The sequence below is a fragment of the Rhinichthys klamathensis genome, unplaced genomic scaffold (assembly GCF_029890125.1).
Source record: "Rhinichthys klamathensis goyatoka isolate OS25496 unplaced genomic scaffold, OSU_Roscu_1.1 h1tg000342l_1, whole genome shotgun sequence".
Lineage (NCBI taxonomy): Eukaryota > Metazoa > Chordata > Actinopteri > Cypriniformes > Leuciscidae > Rhinichthys > Rhinichthys klamathensis.
The window spans coordinates 65,001-84,930 of record NW_026606856.1 but is presented as its reverse complement, the minus strand read 5'-3'; the positions used below and the strand labels follow the sequence as shown (position 1 = coordinate 84,930).

Here is a 19,930-nt window from a genome sequence, read left to right as displayed (position 1 = left end):
TGATCATGATGTAGGTATTGACGTATTCTCCCATGAGCTCTATTCAGCTGTGACTGCTGCTCTCTCTCTCTCGCTCTCTCTCTCTCTCGGGTTCGGGAGGGGGGTTTGTGAGTGCTCTTCTCCTCTTTTTCTTCAACACCCTTTTGTTTCTGATCTCCAGTAGACGGAGGAGGCGCGAGACCGACGTCAGTGTGCGCGTGCTCGTGCTCGTCCGCGGATCCGGCTTCTTTAACTGTTCAAGAGCGTTCACAGCTTCATTGGTGGAGTTCAATTCATTCGCTGTGACTGAAGTTCCAGCAGACTCGGATGAGGTAGACTCTTTCTCCATCGGTTCTGCTCAGCTGATCTTCCTGCATTCAGCCGGTGAGGTCTCGTGACAACTTTAACAACTCCAGGTAAGAGGACACACACTTCATATCATAATCTCACATTGCTTGCGTGTTAAAGCATTAGCGCATTAATCGGGTCCTTGAATCGTTATCATATTACTCGCGGGTTAGGTGGATGTCTGATTTCAAATCCGATGTAACCCTCTGGATGTCTGTAATCTCTGCCAGGCATGCTTGTAATTCCGCTTGCATGATTTGATGTGTGAATGTGGAAATCTGGTTCTGCACATATGATCTTTTCATGTCTAATGAATGTTATTAGTGCGTTCTTTGTGTCACTAGAAACTCTTAAATGATGTGCAGATCATTTAAGCAGATGCTTGTATTAAAATAAAAACACATTGTATGCATTTGATCATATCTTGGCTCTCAAGTATGAGATCTTGTGTAAGTTGCTTTGGATAAAAGTGACTGCTAAATGCGTGAATGCAAATGTAGTAATATAGTCTAGTAATGCAGAATAGGATAGGACAATACAGTGCAAGTTTTAAGAAATGTCCAAATCGCACATTTGCATGTGGTGTGCATGTAAATGTTTAAAATCAAAGCAAGTGATGCAGCATAAAAATACATCAAATGTGCTTCGCTTTGTAATGTTTAATTCAAGTCATGAATGTGTTTTGATACAGCAGTGAAAAGTGAACTACTAAATGCATGAATGCAAATGTAATAATATAGAAGGATAGAGCAATACACAATACAGTAAAAGTTATGAGAAATGTCAAAATCGCACATTTGCATTGAGAGTCGCATGCTTCCCTTTGTAATGTTTAATTCAAGTCATGCATGTTTTGATACAGCACAGTAGTGAAAGATCTGATGGTTCCTTAAGGCAGCGACTGCTTGTCTCAGATCAGGGATTCATGCAGCTGTTTTCATCTGTAATCTGCTTATGAATGCTCCTGTATAGAAGAAGCGGGCTCTCAGTGTCGGTGTAAGTGTGTTGGACAGGCGAAGATCTCGTTCTCTCGGGCAGCTTTACTGAAGTTGCTGGAGATGAAAAGGTCCCGTCGGCCATGAGAAGCTCTTCAGACCCTCGCGACACACTGACATCATAATCACGGGATTCTCCAGCAGTGTTTCCTTCGGGATTGTCTGATTTTCTGAGCCCAAACGCTCAGCTTTAGAAGACCACAATGAGAGGTTAGGGTGAAAATAAGAGGATTAATGCTGATGGATGTATTGGCGTATGATAATGAGATGGCGTTTTAGGGGTGAAGGGAGCCGAGGGTGAACGGGTCAGGGTGATCTGGGCTCGAGGTCGGGTGTTATGTATAGTTCACGAATCAATCTAATCAGCTTTTGTGTTTCAGCGACTGATCGATGCAATACGAACCCCCTTTCCTCTCTCTTTTCCTCACATATCCAGACTTAAATTGTAGCAGTTTAATAGGGGTGTAACGATGCCCTCATGTCACGATTCGATACATATCACGATTATTGCGATACTCCAAGACATATGATAAAAGGTTAACAAAAAATGAACTGTTGATTAAAATGCTAAATTTGATGTTACATTGTGTGTGTAAATGAATAGTCTTGGACTTGGTGCTGAAACCCAAAGCACAGGACAATAGAGACACCAGAATAACAATATTCATGATTCTGAAAATACAGAGTTATTTTAGATGAATATGCTTGCACTCTTTCACTGACTAGATATATAAGATATTTGTCATTATCAGACCCACAAATATTCCCCCATTGCATTATTATATACATTATATTCAACATTATATATAGTAGTTTATGTAGTACTGACACTAAAACTAAAAAAAAAAAAAAATCTCACAGTGATTTTTATTTTGGGTAAACTATCCACGATACATATTGTTACACCCCTTTATGCATATTAAAATATATAAAATGAAGACAGTGGTTTCTCTCTCTTTCTCTCCTCCTGAAGCTGTCTTTGTCCTCTTAAACCCCCCGTCTGTTCAAAAAGCAGCTCAATGCCATATCAGAGGCTCTTATCCATCAGTATGTCCACTTCATGACACTCACCTCTCTCTCTCTCTCTCTCTCTCTCTCTCTCTCTCTCTCTCTCTCTCTCTCTCTCTCTCTCTCTCTCTCTCTCTCTCTTCTCTCTCTCTCTCTCTCTCTCTCTCTCTCTCTCTCTCTCTCTCTCTCTCTCTCTCTCTCTCTCTCTCTCTCTCAAGAGAGACCATTGAGACTGACATTACAGAATTGTGACATTATTAAATGTCATTATTTTCATGACATTTAAACATCCTCTAATTCTCATTGCCGTAATGCAATTATGATATTATTATATTTTATGATATATTTTTAAATATTTAGCAAATCATGATGGTAGTATTTGTTGGGCTGCATTTATATCAAGATTAAAACATCCAGACTGAATGGTTTTTGTTATTGTATTGTTAAAGTAATTAGACTGTATATTTACATTTGCATTATTTCAATGAGAATTTCTGAAAAAAAATGTGCTTAACTGTCTTAAATCATATCATATGATTTTGAGACAATCTACAAAATCATAACAACTTAATGGCACAAATAACAAAAATCCTTTATGTGAAATAAAATAAAATATTTTGGGGTGAATTATGACTGGAGTTTTTAAAAATATCATAATTACTCTGATTTGGCTGATATTGAAAGTAAAAAAAAAAGAAATCCTATTTTAAATCTTTAGTTCAAAAATGCCAGTACACTGTTAATAAGTATTATAGAACAAAGATGTTTGGACAATGTTTTACAATAAAACACTATTTCAGTCTTTCTACTTCAAAATTTCACATTTAATTCAATGTTTTACATGAATCCTTATCCTACACCAAATTTAGCCATGTTGAGCCTCATTTTACTGTACATAGAAATGTCAGATTTGATCGGAAAACTTCGAGCTTCATTCTGAATTGTGTGTTCATGACCTTATAAGACGTGTTTGTCAGTGTTTGTGAGACAGTGTCTGTTTGCTCAGAGCTCAGGCTGTATTTGCTGTGAAGTCCTTCATCATGGATGAGGAGCTGATGAAGAGATGTGGACGTGATGTTTCTTTAACAAACGCTGCTGTTCTGGGTTTAAACGCTCGGCTGTATTGATTGGTTTATTCTGCTGACCATCTGCATACTGGACTTTCTGCAGTGGAGCGTAGAGCTGGTTTAACTGAGCAGAACTGAGCATACATTTAGTGTTGGTTAAGTCAAGCATCACTATAACAATAAATACCAGCTATTTATTGTTAGTGTTTTGAACATACCCCTAACACTAAGTATTGAACTCATTCCTCATTCTGCACTGTTTGTGCTACATGAACAATAACTGTGGCTTGTTGAAATTGTTCTGCTAATGCCCAAATGTAAAACCTACAATTTCACACACACACATTACATTTACATTTACATTTAGTCATTTAGCAGACGCTTTTATCCAAAGCGACTTACAACTGAGGACTAAACCAAGCGAGTCATCGTGAAGAGGCAAAAGCAACGCAAGAAGTGCTCAAAACACACACACACACTCAAAACACACACACACACACACACACACACACACACACACGCGCACACACACGCACACACACGCACACACACACGTACAGAGCAGAATATCAAATTATATATTTTGAATTGGACTTAGCAACTGCAAAGTAACACCCTGGCAACCACCCACACAACCCTAGCAACTGCATAGCAACATCCTGGCAACCCCCACCATGCCCTACCAGCTGCAAAGCAATGCTCTAGCAACTGCATAGCAATGCCCTGGCAACCACCCACAATGCCCTAGCAACTGCATAACAACACCCTGGCAACCACCCACAATGCCCTTGCAACTGCATAGCAACTCTTAAGTAACTGCATAGTAACTGCCCTACCAGCTGCAAAGCGATGCTCTAGTAACTGCATAGCAATGCCCTGGCAACCACCTGCAATGCCCTAGCAACTGCATAACAACACCCTGGCAACCACCCACAATGCCCTTGCAACTGCATAGCAACTCTTAAGTAACTGCATAGTAACTGCCCTACCAGCTGGAAAGCGATGCTCTAGCAACTGCATAGTAATATCCTGGCAATCACCTACAATGCCCTAGCAACTGCAGAGCAACACCCTGGTTACCACTTACAACACCCTCGAAAACCTGCTTAGCAACGCCCTAGCAACCACTCACAATACCCAAGCAACTGCATAGCAAAGTCTTAGCAACTGCATGGCAATGTCCTGGCAACCACCCGCAACACCCTAGCAACTCCACCCTCATAAACTGCTTAGCAACGCCCTAACAACCACCCACAATGCCTAAGCAGCTGCATAGCAAAGTCTTAGCAACACCCTGGCAACCACCCACAACACATTAGCAGTGTGGTCAGTTTTACTTGTGCAAATGCCACATATTTATTTCAGGAGACGTCAAAAGCACAGACACAAACACACACTTGTAACCTTTTACACGCTGTTGGCTCGTGGTTCCTCAGTGAGTCTCATGCATAATGAATTGTGTCTGGATGCGTGTAAGTTCACGGGTCTCTGGCAGAGCCACACACACGAGGACTCGAGCACGCCGTCAGAAACATGTCTCTTCCAGAACCTGTCAACTGTATTCTGTGGTTATGCTGTAATGCAAACGCTCCTGACAGGAGGATTCACACACAGATCATCATTTACTCACCCTCATGTGCTCTAAACACATATGAGCTTCTTTCCTCCACAAAAGGAGACATTTTGAAGAATGTTCACACTGTTTTTTCCCATACAATCTATGGTTCCTTGCTGCAATTGAATTGGTTTCATAATTGATGCATTTTACAACATTAACACTGTTATCTTCCTGTTTATTAATAAAAAAAAAGCTGTTTTGAAACAATGTAGTGTTGTGAAAGTATTGTTTAAACTAGGGCTGGGGATTGACAAAAATTTCAATTCGATTTCTATTCAAAAGCTTGCGACTTGATTCGATTTCGAATCAAAATTATCATTGATCAGCAAAATGACATATTTAAAAGTTTTTTCCTTCTTCAAGTTCTTCATGCCTTAAAATATCTTGAATGTAACTCGACACCCTTGCCTCATTTAGTATGCACGGTTCTATGAATATGCAAATGAGCCCCGCCTCCACTCACTCACTCAGCTCAGAGATCCACTGGTTGACGATCACACGTTGATCTGATTGGTTACAAGCTCGTTTGTGACGTCAGAAACACCAGCGATTTCAAACCGTGTTTTTGAGACTGTCTTTGGTTCACTGCAGTTTTAAGCAGAAAATACTCAGCAATGCTGTCGACTTATGAACTTACACATGGTTTAAGCGTATTAAAAACACACATAGACACATAAACAACATTAAAAGCTGGATTTTCACCACAGGGGGACTGTTTTGAGCTTGAAGGCCATTTTATTCTATAATTTGATGGAAAAGACCAGCCTTTGCGCTCCATGAAATAGTCACACAGGTTTGGAACAACATGAGAGAGAGTAAATGATGGTATTATTTTTTATTTTTGCATGAACGAACTCTTGAAAATGTTCTCAGGCTGTGAAACGCTATTTTGAGATGATATGTCAGGTTATATGAATAGTGAAATCAACCCCATGCGTTCCCTCAGGGCCGAGGGCCGCTGCGCACACATGCAGGATCTCCTGATAATGTTTGTCACAGTTCCAGCCGGTTTAATTAAGTTAAACATCAGTTCATTAATACCTGCTGAGTCACCGCTGGGCTGAAATAAAAGGTTTACTTTTGAAAACTTCTGTCAAGTTCACGTACATGTGCTGGAGCTCCAGAATAAACATTTATTGCTCTGACTAATGCAATTTCGATTGGAGAATTTGGTCTTAGAAAAGAGTTTGAAACATTGTGGAGATCCTTTAAACCTCTAGAGGAGGCACGTTTGAAAAGCAGGGGACTTCAGCGAAAGGCTCCATTGCCCTGCCTTTAATCGCATTACCGTCTAGGAGAAAGTACTTAGATTGTATAGAGATCTAATTTGTGATTTACTTCCCTATATGGGATTGTGGGTAATTGGTGTGGCCCTGCTGGAGGGTCTCGAGTTCAATAGAAGACAGGAAGGTTTGAAGGCGTTTGATATCAGACCGACCCTGTGTGTGTGTGTGTGTGTGTGTGTGTGTGTGTGTGTGTGTGTGTGTGTGTGTGTGTGTGTGTGTGTGTGTGTGTGTGTGTGTGTGTGTGTGTGTGTGTGTGTGTGTGTGTGTGTGTGCATGCAGAGTATACAGTAAATGAGTTTTGGGAATAGAAGTCGTCCCTAGGAACATTTGCCTTCTCTTTACTTTAACACCTTTATTTTCTGTGCACTGCTTACGGTGCATATATGAGCATTACTGTGGGAATAGCCTGGGAGTTTGGATCTCGATATATCAGAGACAAATCATTTGGAAATTCAGCTTCCTTTATGAGCAGAAAGAGAAATATTCACACATATCATATCAAAGCTGTTCTTTCTTTTCAATATTGCATGTTCAAATATTCACACAACAAAATATTCCATGAAGTTTTGTCAAAATGATCAAAAATGCTGGCGGTGGAAACGTTTTTGTTTTGGTTCTTTTAAAACACTGGCGGGGAAAGAGTTAAATTGGGTGTGAAGTTTTTTTAAAAGGAAAATCAAGATTAGTTTAACTTAAAAATGTAAATTAAAAGCTAGTGTTCTGCAGGAGAAGCCGATGCGAGTGTGTTTCAGCACCGGACAGCTCCCGAACGACAGCAACACACTATTCCTGAAAATACTGCAAACTAATCTACATTTAGTTTGAAACTTGCTTTGCGTCCGCTTAAAAAGTATGTGGGCAAAAAAAAAAAAGACAAAAAATATTTGTAAATATGGACAAACCCAAATGTTGGGTTAAAAATGCAATTAAAAAATGTACAGTTGAAAGTGAAAGTTGAAGTTGGGTTAAAGGTTTATATTACACTTTTAACCCAACATTTGGGTTTGTCCATATTTGACCCAAATTTGGGTTCAAACAACCCAGCATTATTTAGAGTGTATACAGGTGAAACTCGGAAAATTAGAATATGGTGCAAAAGTTCATTTATTTCAGTAATTTAACTTAAAAGGTGAAACTAATATATTATATAGACTCATTACATGCAAAGTGAGATATTTCAAGCCTTTATTTGTTATAATTGTGATGATTATGCATTACAGATATGAAAACCTTTTCACAATATTCTAATTTTGAATTTGGGGTTTTCATAAGCTGTAAGCCATAATCATCAACATTATAACAAATAAAGGCTTGAAATATCTCACTTTGCATGTAATGAGTCTATATAATATATTAGTTTCACCTTTTAAGTTGAATTACTGAAATAAATGAACTTTTGCACCATATTCTAATGTTTCGAGTTTCACCTGTAGTGTGTGTGTGTGTGTGTGTGTGTGTGTGTGTGTGTGTGTGTGTGTGTGTGTGTGTGTGTGTGTGTGTGTGAATGTAATCTGAGACGTACTCCGGCATGTTGCCACTGTCATGTGACCTACAGAATCATTTCCGTAGCATTACTGTCATTCACAAATCCAAGAATGTGTTTGTGGGAATATGAATTACTAGCGTTTGTCTGTGTCCTTATAATGCTTTTGTCTTGTTAATGTCTTTATATGAATAACCTGTCAGATCTTCATTATTAATGTTGAGATGTTGAGTTGTTGTGCAGACATGAATGCTTCCTTGTTGAGGAGTAATGTTACTTTACTCAGAGATCTGACTGTGATCCTCTGGCTCTGCGCTGGTGTTGGTATAATATAATGTGGTGTAATTAAATAAATTAGTAATGAAGTATTTTAGACTTCAATCAAACTAGATAATTAAGATGTTACCATGTTACCTGACATTAGATACAATAGTCGTGTCTTCAGAAGGACTTATTTTTGCACATCATCCTAAGAAAAGAAAGAATAAGAGAATAATGTTATAATATTATTATTATTGGTAGAGATATTTCCACAAAGGTAGCACTTTACTTAAAGCCTATATTTGCAGATTCCTTGTTTCATCTGAATGTGTTTTAATGCATTATACTTTCTAAAGGTGTGACGATGAATGGAGAAGTATTAAACTGTGGTTATAGTTATTCAAGAGATCATACAATGCATTACAATGCATAATTAATGGATCAACATACTTTTTATAATGAGTAAAAATATGAATGCTTTAAAAATACTTTAATAATGCATTATATATATATATATATAAGGCTTTAAATAGGCTTTAAGTAAAGCGTTAGACACAATCAATTTCAAGATAAATTCCTTGTCAATAAATTTCATTCTGATTTTGAAAAGCGTTGCACTGAAACAAAGCAAAACTGTCTTCATTTGTATGTGTTTACAATCGCAGTTCAGTGTCTCTGGATGTCTCTTACATGCACTGATAATGACTTCCACCAATGTAAACCCCATTTCACAAGGAAAGGAACGTCTATTATAGTGTCTCTCAGTCCGTCGGCCCACAGGAGGTCTCTCCCAGCCCCCTCTCGCGTGTTAATGACACACACACTCAAACAAAGGAAGGACGGCGTCTCAGTTTCTTTGTGTTTATAGTCCGTTCCAGGGGCGTCACTAGGATTTTCATTTTAGGGGGGCTAAGCCCCCAATATGACTTTTTTTTTTAATTATAAAAAAAAAGGTAACATTTTAGTTTAGGATCTAAAGCTCACTATTAACCATTTTCATTACCATGCAAAGGCACTGTTTTATAATAACTGTGGTCCCAAATGTGAGGCAGGGCAAATAAGGGGGTTCGGGGTCTCCCTGAGAAAATTTTGGTTTCTCTGATCTACATATGTGCATTTTAAGATGTTCTGAAGGCCAAAAAACTTGGATAGTGGGAAGCTGATTATTTTTCTCTCCTCATCAGCATCACAGTCTTTTTCTCTTTGTTTTTCTCTTGCCCAGCTGAGCTTTGACTGATATAGGCTTTATATTTTTTGTCTGTCAGTGAAGAAAGTAAACATAGGGTCAACTGATTGATTTTGCCTATGAATCCTTTTCTCAGACGCGTTTATTTACTGAAAGCTACTAAAGGTAATTAAGTTTATTAAATGCATTCACAATATCTAGTGGCTACACATTGATTATTGATCTTATGCCTAATACAGGGCCGTAGACAGGGCTTTATAATCACAGAGGTCCTAAATTTGAGGTTGGTAGGGGGTTCAATTTTTTATTTCTCTGATATGTGCATTTCAAGACGTTTGAAGACCAAAAAAAAAGGATAAGAGATAGCTTTAAAACCATGTCAGTGGGCAGTAGATTATTTGTCAATACCTGCTCTCTTCTCATCTCCATCACTCTTTCTTTTTTTCTCAGTCTCTTCATCCCTTTCTCTTCCCCTCCTAAAGCTGAGCTTTTTTAATGTACTAAAGGCTACAATTTGTATTATATTCTCAATATGTACACATTCATTATTAATCTTGTGTCTAACATGATGAAAACGGCTTTGTTAATGTTTCTTGTAAACTAATTATTACATTACATGAGTCACGTTACATAAGCCTATTTTCAATTCAAAATGGCAAAATTAGACAAAACTATATTAGTTTGCCTGATTATTTTTTGTCATTCGTTTAACAATTATGACCTAAAAAACAAAAAAAACAATGAAATGTTAAGTTTAGCTACTTACTTATCTCGCACTTGACCGTACGCGTCGAGTTGCACTGTTAAAATGGTTAAAATTCGCGCTCAGCAGCGTCTGTGAACATAAAGCCCGCCTACTTTGATTTGATTGGTCATCTCAAATATTCTGACATTGACGAGCAGTGACAGACCAATGAGACTCAGATGAACACACACACACACACCCTGTCCTCCGTTTCTGACGTGCTCTCTGCACGGCGCCGCTGCGGATTGAAGATGAAGAAGGCGCTGAACCTGATTATAACAAGACTGAAGCGAACACGCATTTGTGTAGCCTACATTAATCTCACATTTTTAGGGGGGCTAGGCAGAAGTTTAGAGGCTGAAGCCCCCCTAAAAAGGGCCTAGCGACGTCCCTGGTCCGTTCTCCTCGCGTGACGCTCACATGAAGCGTATGTTTGGCAGAATCTGTGTTTCACCACAGTGACGAGTTTCAGTTACAGAGGCAGATGTGTGTGTGAATGTGGTCATTAAACAGTAGTCGTTTGGAAATGTACTGTTTTTATTGAACCATATCAGCCTGAATATATACGGATGCATGAATGAAAGGGTTCAGATCAGATATTAAGCAGAACATTAAGCCATGTTTCCATCCACTTGTCAATCGAATTATCTGAAGTTCGGTAAAAAACCTCATGCGAATAAAGCTGGTGAAAGTGTGTTTCCATCAAACGGCTTTAAAGCGAATAAAACCCTGTGCGTAATGACGTCACGGTCTGTTTTGCGATCAAATTGGTATATCGAATTGATTTGAGACATTTGAAGGTGTTTCCATTCATATTCTCACCGAATTGCACAACATTCAAGCCAACATTTGCGAACAAAGTTTTACTAGGCAAAATGGATCGCACCATAATAACGTTTCCATCCGCGTTTATCGCATAAGCCGTATATCAATCAAGATAAAATCTGATGAGACCGATCGTATTTCATTTGAGTCGATATTCATGAAATTCAATCGAATTTTACTGTTTCCATACGGCATTTTTCATTCGATATCACTTAATGCGGATAAAAACGTGTGGATGGAAACATAGCTATTGACACTTTTTACAATGGATGTATTAATAGTCTTGTTTTGCTATCTTTAGTATATCAGTTTAATGCTAGTTATTCTCTATTCAAAATTAACAGTCAGACTTGTTTTGCTCTTTAATGTCAATTTAACGCTTAAAAATAGCGATTGAAACAAATAAAAGAATCCATAATATTGTCAAATAACACCTGTTTTTTCATAAATATACAGATATTTTAAGATATACACTCACCGGCCACTTTATTAGGTACCCCATGCTAGTAACGGGTTGGACCCCCTTTTGCCTTCAGAACTGCCTCAATTCTTCGTGGCATAGATTCAACAAGGTGCTGGAAGCATTCCTCAGGGAGTTTGGTCCATATTGACATGATGGCATCACACAGTTGCCGCAGATTTGTCGGCTGCACATCCATGATGCGAATCTCCCGTTCCACCACATCCCAAAGATGCTCTATTGGGTTGAGATCTGGTGACTGTGGAGGCCATTTTAGTACAGTGAACTCATTGTCATGTTCAAGAAACCAATTTGAAATGATTAGAGCTTTGTGACATGGTGGAAGTAGCCATCAGAGGATGGGTACATGGTGGCCATAAAGGGATGGACATGGTCAGAAACAATGCTCAGGTAGGCCGTGGCATTCAAACGATGCCCAATTGGCACTAAGGGGCCTAAAGTGTGCCAGGAAAACATCCCCCACACCATTACACCACCACCACCAGCCTGCACAGTGGTAACAAGGCATGATGGTTCCATGTTCTCATTCTGTTTACGCCAAATTCTGACTCTAACATCTGAATGTCTCAACAGAAATCGAGACTCATCAGACCAGGCAACATTTTTCCAGTCTTCAACTGTTCAATTTTGGTGAGCTCTTGCAAATTGTAGCCTCTTTTTCCTATTTGTAGTGGAGATGAGTGGTACCCGGTGGAGTCTTCTGCTGTTGTAGCCCATCCGCCTCAAGGTTGTGCGTGTTGTGGCTTCACAAATGCTTTGCTGCATACCTCGGTTGTAACGAGTGGTTATTTCAGTCACTGTTGCCCTTCTATCAGCTCGAACCAGTCTGGCCATTCTCCTCTGACCTCTGGCATCAACAAGGCATTTCCGCCCACAGAACTGCCGCTCACTGGATGTTTTTTCTTTTTCGGACCATTCTCTGTAAACCCTAGAGATGGTTGTGCGTGAAAATCCCAGTAGATTAGCAGTTTCTGAAATACTCAGACCAGCCCTTCTGGCACCAACAATCATGCCACGTTCAAAGTCACTCAAATCACCTTTCTTCCCCATACTGATGCTTGGTTTGAACTGCAGGAGATTGTCTTGACCATGTCTACATGCCTAAATGCACTGAGTTGCCGCCATGTGATTGGCTGCTTAGAAATTAAGTGTTAACGAGCAGTTGGACAGGTGTACCTAATAAAGTGGCCGGTGAGTGTAGATACAGATATAATCCTATTTAGTACATTATTTACATTTTTTAATTTTTTCAGCCTTTATTATATGTGTTTTTGATTATACGCAGACCGTAAAAGGCTGCATTAGAAGCGTGTGCAGACGCAGAGGTGCACCGTTATCCATGCAAAAAACAATAGAGTTTTTTTTTCCCCTTTTCCTCCACGGTTAGTTTGAGTCTCCCGGTTTTCCAGTGTAACCATGGCAAGCAGACAGCCGGTTAACCCTCGGTTTGCCAGCCCGTCCACAGTCAGATGTATTACGCATCCACACACACACACACACAGCTGTACGTGTGTAGAGTTACTGCTGTGGATAATGCTAACTCTACTGTTAATCTGTCTCTCTGGATGCGTCGCCTGACAGGCCTCTGGCGTAAAGCTTCATTATTTGATGTTTCTCCTCCTATCGAGGTGATTCTTGTCTTTGGCTTTTGTTCTCAGCTGTGCTTCAGTAATTGGCCATGGACCGGTTATAGCCACTGGCGAGACTTTCATCTGCTTGTAAAGATGTATTTTTCTGTGATGAATAGGCCCCAGCTGAGTTGAGGATTTAAAACTGTGCTTAATCAATCTGCATTTTATTTGAGGCTATAGGCCTATTTATATGAATACTTATAAAAACATGTGTCACATACAAAGAAAAAGCATGTATTGCATTCGCATTCCTGTGAAGTGTTTTTATTTTATGTTTTCATTTGTTTTGTCTATTATTCACTCTAAAAAATGCTGGGTTATTTCAACCCAAATTTGAGCAGGTCATGTGATGTTCCTTTGGTTAAACTGAGAATAAACTGAGAATCGATTGTTTTGTTTCAAATAGAGATCGCGATTCTCCCACAATTCTGAACAGACAACTAAACAAAATAATTTATTTTACCAGTGTAATTTACTAGAGGTTCTGACAAAATGTTAATTGCTGCAGACTATATTAAAAACAATTATTTTGAATATATATTTTTTTAATTCGGCTTGAGTGAATGATTCAATAAATCCTTCACTTGGTTCATTACTGGATGAATCAGTGCTTTTGAACGAATCTCTTGAGTGAATGATTCAATGACTCACTCATAAATCCTTCACTTGGTTCATTACTGGATGAATCAGTGCTTTTGAACAAATCTCTTGAATGAATGATTCAATGACTCACTCATAAATACTTCACTTGGTTCATTACTGGATGAATCAGCGCTTTTTGAACGAATCTCTTGAATGAATGATTCAATGACTCACTCATAAATCCTTCACTTGGTCCATTACTGGATGAATCAGTGCTTTTGAACGAATCTCTTGAATGAATGATTCAATGACTCACTCATATATCCTTCACTTGGTTCATTACTGGATGAATCAGCGCTTTGTGAACGAATCTCTTGAGTGAATGATTCAATGACTCACTCATAAATCCTTCACTTGGTTCATTACTGGATGAATCAGTGCTTTTGAACGAATCTCTTGAATGAATGATTCAATGACTCACTCATAAATCCTTCACTTGGTTCATTACTGGATAAATCAGTGCTTTTGAACGAATCTCTTGAGTGAATGATTCAATGACTCACTCATATATCCTTCACTTGGTTCATTACTGGATGAATCAGCGCTTTGTGAACGAATCTCTTGAGTGAATGAATCAATGACTCACTCATAAATCTTTCACTTGGTTCATTACTGGATAAATCAGTGCTTTTGAACGAATCTCTTGAATGAATGATTCAATGACTCACTCATAAATCCTTCACTTGTTTCATTACTGGATGAATCAGCGCTTTGTGAACGAATCTCTTGAGTGAATGATTAAATGACTCACTCATAAATCCTTCACTTGTTTCATTACTGGATGAATCAGCGCTTTGTGAACGAATCTCTTGAATGAATGATTCAATGACTCACTCATAAATCCTTCACTTGGTTTATTACTGGATGAATCAGCGCTTTGTGAACGAATCTCTTGAATGAATGATTCAATGACTCACTCATAAATCCTTCACTTGGTTCATTACTGGATGAATCAGCGCTTTGTGAACGAATCTCTTGAATGAATGATTCAATGACAAACACTCGTTTAACACTCACTTGTCGCCGCCTACTGGTGTACCGATGTAACGATATAATCTTTATTTGAAGTGTCTAATTACTTTCAAAAGGTGATTTACTCTATTTTGACAACTTACATAGATATCAGTGTTTATATCTGAACTATATACTGAATTATTCTAACAGAAATAATGTCTAATAGACAAAAAAGGTTTAATAAGCCAAATCGATGGCATTTAGGAAGCGTTTGTGTTTGAATCAAGATCACTATCTTTTAACGATTAATCATGGAGCGTATTATTATTATTATTATTATTATTATGGAGCATATTTTCTGGATGTTTATCTGATTCTTGCAGACTGCTGGAGATGTTTCATATACTCTTGAGTCTGAGTAGTAAACCCGTTTGATTTACTGTTTATCTGCTCTCAGAGAGAAAGATTTACGAGTCTCTTCATGCAGTCGTTCATCATCATCTTCAAACCTGTTTGTTTTACATGTGTCAGGTGATCAGGGTCACATGATGCCGAGAGCTGACAGGATGAGCTTGTATTGAATCCACTTTTTATTTTTAGAGAGCAGTGTTATTGTGGCATTGTTCGTATCCAATACTATTATTGTCAGGGTTTCTGTGTTTTGTGTTTTTCCCAGTGTCTCTGATTATTGATTTCATTCATCGGTTCTGTCAATTATGTCAGTAGTTCTCCTGATTATTTGTTCCTCGTTCTCTGTCCTGTTTTCCTCAATGTATGTTCATGCCACTGTGTTCTCATTAAACATTATTCTGTGTATTCATCGTCTTCATGAGCTTTGATACCATGTTACAATTTATACAGTTAATATTTAGAGTTACGTTTTACTTTATGTTTTCAGTTTTCATTAAAATTTTAGTTAGAGTTTTGATTGATTTGTTGTGTACTTTACTAGTTTTAGTCATTTTAGTGCCTCAGCTTAAACTCACTTAGTTGCCAAAGCAACATTTCTCATTTCGTTTAAGTTTACGTTAGGGATGCATGATATATCGGCCACCATATCTGTGTCGGCCAATATCGTCCCGATTTAGAGATTGCATGTATTGAAAATAGTTAATTCCTGCAGATTTTGTGCTCAAACACACAAAGTGCGTGCACATAAAGACAAGTATGTCGGCTATATAAAACCGTATAATGGATCCGTGCGTCAGGTCTTAAAGCAACAGCAGCCTAATTATGAGATAATACCGGTTGCCAAATTATGAGATAATATTAAAAATATCTATATGGCTGTTTTCCCCCATGGATGGTATCGATGTCAAAATGTGGCCAGTGAAAATACTGAGTGGCTCATAAGTTTGTAAAACCACTAGCCACAGTGAACGCTGAGCAAACAAGTGAACGTCAAGCCCTGTTAATATATGTGTGTGTGTGTGTGTGTGTGTGTGGTTTGTCTTTCTCACGGGTGGTTTTGACTCCCACAGACTTTCCTGCATGTAAATGTCAGTGCGTCTCCAGAACCGGATTAGATTTGAACTGGTTTGATTAGGAGAGACACTTGATTCTGGTGTGTGTGGGCATGTGAGATGAGAAACACGTTCACTCTCTCTCTCTCTCTGTGTGTGTGTGTGTCTGAGGGAGACAGAGCTGCAAACAGAGGCAGTGTGTGATAAACAGATGGAAAGGGAAAAGCATGTGTGTTAGCATATGTTAGTGTGTCGTCTAAAGCTCTCTATATATGAGAATGTAGTTTGACTGTGGGAGTTTGATGGCATTTTGACTCCTGAGGTGTGTTGTGTTAGAGGTTATTTGTTGTTGTAATGTCTCTTTCCCTCTTAGAGTCTGCAGAGGCATTCGAGTGGAGCGAAATGCTCATTATCTCTCATTATCTCTCATTATCTTCTCTCAGATGTGCTAATGAGCTGCACAAGTCCATTAGAATTACACAGAGGCTGAAAACATCTCCGAGCGAAACTCTTTGACCAGATCAGTGAATCTGTGCTCGTCACGGCTGCGCTCAGTCAAATCAAACTCAATCAAATCAAAACTCAGTCAAATCAAACCAACATGCAATATTTCTGTTTACTATGTATTTTTATGCATATTTATGCAATAATTTTGTTTACTGAGGATGCAATAATCTAAAATGCATAAAAATACACCATAAAGAATTATTGTGTAAAATAATCCATTATTTTAATAATATTTGTATGCTATTATAGTCATTTTGTTTTCAGTTTTCATTTTAATGAGTAATTTTGTAATGTGCTTTAGTAATTTTTTAACACATATTTTAACAAGTTTAAAAAATATATTTTTTTATTTAGCTTTCATTTATTTATATTTCAGTTTTACTAATTTTAGTACTTCAAATGTATTTCATTTATTTGCCAAAGCAACATTTCTAATTATCATTTTTGTTTTCTAATATTTATATTTTCTAATATTATATTTTCTAATTATTATATAATATCTAATATTTATATTTTAAGTTAGTTCAGCTTTATTTCAGGTAACGAAAAAGATTTTTAATTTCAGTTTTTGTTCATAATTACAACACTGGATTGAACAATTTTTATTGATGCTTTTGAATGAATTGAATCAAATATAAGAAGGATATTAAAGAGGTGAAGCACCAAACAGGTACAAAGTGTGCTTTAGTGAATAAATAAAATTGATGCGTAAATTAAAAACATCTAAATAAATGCATTTTGAAGAGGCAAAATAGTTTTAGAGTTTATAGAGTGGTTTCATTCGGTTTGAATTTTAGATTTTAATGATTAACTAGTGATTCTGGATAAATTGAAACACAATTTTTTTTTGTTTCAAACTCCCATGATTCTGAACGAACTAAACAAAATAAATGTAATTTACTAGAGGTTCTTACAAAATGTAAATTGCTGCAGTCTATTTAACATTTTTAATTAATCTGAATGAATTGTTTAAAAAATCAGGTTGAATGAATGATTCAATGACTCTTATAAATCCTTCACTTGTTTCATTACTGGATGAATCAGCGTTTTTCAGTCCTTCCAGAAAAACACAGAGTTTTTTTGTGATTGTTGCAGGCAAAAATCTTTGATTATGCGGCCCGTTTTCTTTAAAAATGCGATGAAACTGCGGGAACTTGCAAAAACTGCGGTTTGATGAAAAAGAGAAAAAAAAGAGATTCCCCCTGTTCTCACTAGGCTCCTACCTTAAAGTAAAGAGTCATTATTACTTCCTATGATAAGCAAGCATAACTACATCACAGAAAGTGCTGGAATATTTCAGTTCTCATCTTGTTTTATTTCAGACCTTAATAAACACATCAAACTTACAAAACATTGATGAGTCCAACAAGTTCTGTAGCTTTACAAAAGGAATATGCTACAACTTCTGTAAAAATGAATAAATTAAATATTTAAAAATAAAATGTTTCCTGTTTTACAGCTTTTCAATGATGTTCACGTCACTGCATACCGTTCCCATGGCAACAGGGGGAAACGGCTGCTCTTGTGTGAAGCGAACGCAACATTTTTCAACTTTCTGCTCAGATATATGTGACTTTTTTGCAACGAAAATGCGAGGATTATGAAATCATGCAAGCCCCGCATATTTTGCACGGAAATCGGAAATGTATGCGCCGAAAGTGCGGCGTATTTGAATAAATGCCCCCGCGTAAATATACGGCCTTTGGCTGATTATGCACTAAATCATGCGATCGCATAATCACGTTTTTCTGGAGGGACTGGTGTTTGAACGAATCTCTTGAATGATTCAATGACAAACGCATGTTTAACACTCACTTGTCGCCGCCTACTGGTGTAACGATGTAATTAATTGTTATTTGAAGCGTTAAGTTACTTTCAAAAGGTGATTTACTCGATTCTGACACTTCTGTAGTGTTTATATCCGAGCGAACTATATATAGTTTTATCTCAGTACTTCTGTGAAATTGTTTAAATTTATAACACTGAAATAGTGATATTGTGTGTGGTTGTAAAGACTATTTGTGAAGCTGTTTCATAATGATGTGATTTGCTCAAAGGTTTAATAGACACAGGCGAATCATTGTCATTTAGGAATAAGATCATGTGGGTGTTTGAATTGAAATCATGATCTTTTAGCGATTAATCATGATCTCTATATGATTTACCCTGCTAATTTATTTCATAACTCATTTATTTCATGAGTCTGGACTCACAGAAACCAGCCGAACACCAACAGCAAGAAGCAGCAGCAACAGCCAATTAATGCAGCCGACACACACACACACACACCAGCCGCAGACGCCTGACCGCATCATTGTCAGCCACGTCTCACTTTGATGAAGTCACGCGGGAGCGAGCCGCGGGCGCTGGGTTTGAGCTGTGGGTGTTTTGGATGTAGAAGCGGAGGACTGGGAAACAGAAGCTGATTTAATCACAAAATGCCAAGTGGAATTAAGAGCCGCTGAATCCATCACAAATGTTAGAAATGCAAAGCCTTTGGGCTTTAAGTTCACTTGACAGAGAGGCTCAGGCTTTGGCTGAGGAGGGTTTAACTGGTCTGAGCATTGGATTGTGTTAAAGCAGTGTTTGATTCATGATGGTGAGGGACTTGAGAAACTGTCAGTCGTGTCCGACCTCAAACTCTAACTAACTAAAGGCCTTTTTCATTTCCAGCTTTCAAGAGGTCATATTATTCCCTTTTACAAAGTCTTGATGTGTTTCAGGCTATACTAGAACAGGTTTTCCTGCTTGAATGTTGATTATTTTCCTCATATTCTCCATTGTTGCGGCTCCTCTCTTCCCAGTCTGTCAGTAACGCTCTGTTTAGTTCCTGTCTCTATGAAGCCCCTCCTTCTGAAAAGCACACTGTGCTCTGATTGGTCGGCTGGAGCAGTGCGTTGTGATTGGTCGAGCGCTTTGAGTGTGTTTGGGAAATGTCCCGCCCCTTTTCATAACCACCAGTTTCAACACACTACTAACTAGCTCAACCAGGCCCCGCCCCTTTATTCTGCATATTAATTATTTAAATTAAGAAAATAGAGAGCCTAAGCCCCTCCCCTTCCGGTCGACCACCATCGGACCTTATATCTGGAAAATATTGTATGGTAGTCAATGGCGAGAGACAACAAATATTTTGATCTCGTTTGAATTGTGCCCTGAATTACACATATGATGTTTGTCAATTTAAAAGATACATTTTAAAGTCAAGAAAGTCACAGTTTGATGTGAAACTATTGAGGTATAAGACTGTGAAAATACGTCATTACAAAGACTACAAACCCCAAAGGCACATTTTCTCTCAATGAGTGAAGCTAACTTTACTGAAGCTAGCTAACTTTACTGAAGCTAACTTTACTGAAGCTAACTTTACTGATGCTAACTTTACTGAAGCTAACTAACTTTACTGATGCTAACTTTACTGAAGCTAGCTAACTTTACTGATGCTAACTTT

At 38.0% G+C, this 19,930-nt stretch overlaps 1 protein-coding gene across 1 annotated transcript in view; it reads left to right on the top strand.

The window, feature by feature from the left end:
- Positions 1-309: 309 nt before the first annotated feature.
- The window catches only part of LOC130106530 (neurocan core protein-like), a gene marked incomplete at its 3' end in the record, with an annotated part of 77,545 nt that continues 57,924 nt past the window's right edge, over positions 310-19,930 (top strand). The window contains exon 1 of the mRNA XM_056272681.1: positions 310-395. The remainder of the gene's footprint in view (positions 396-19,930) is intronic.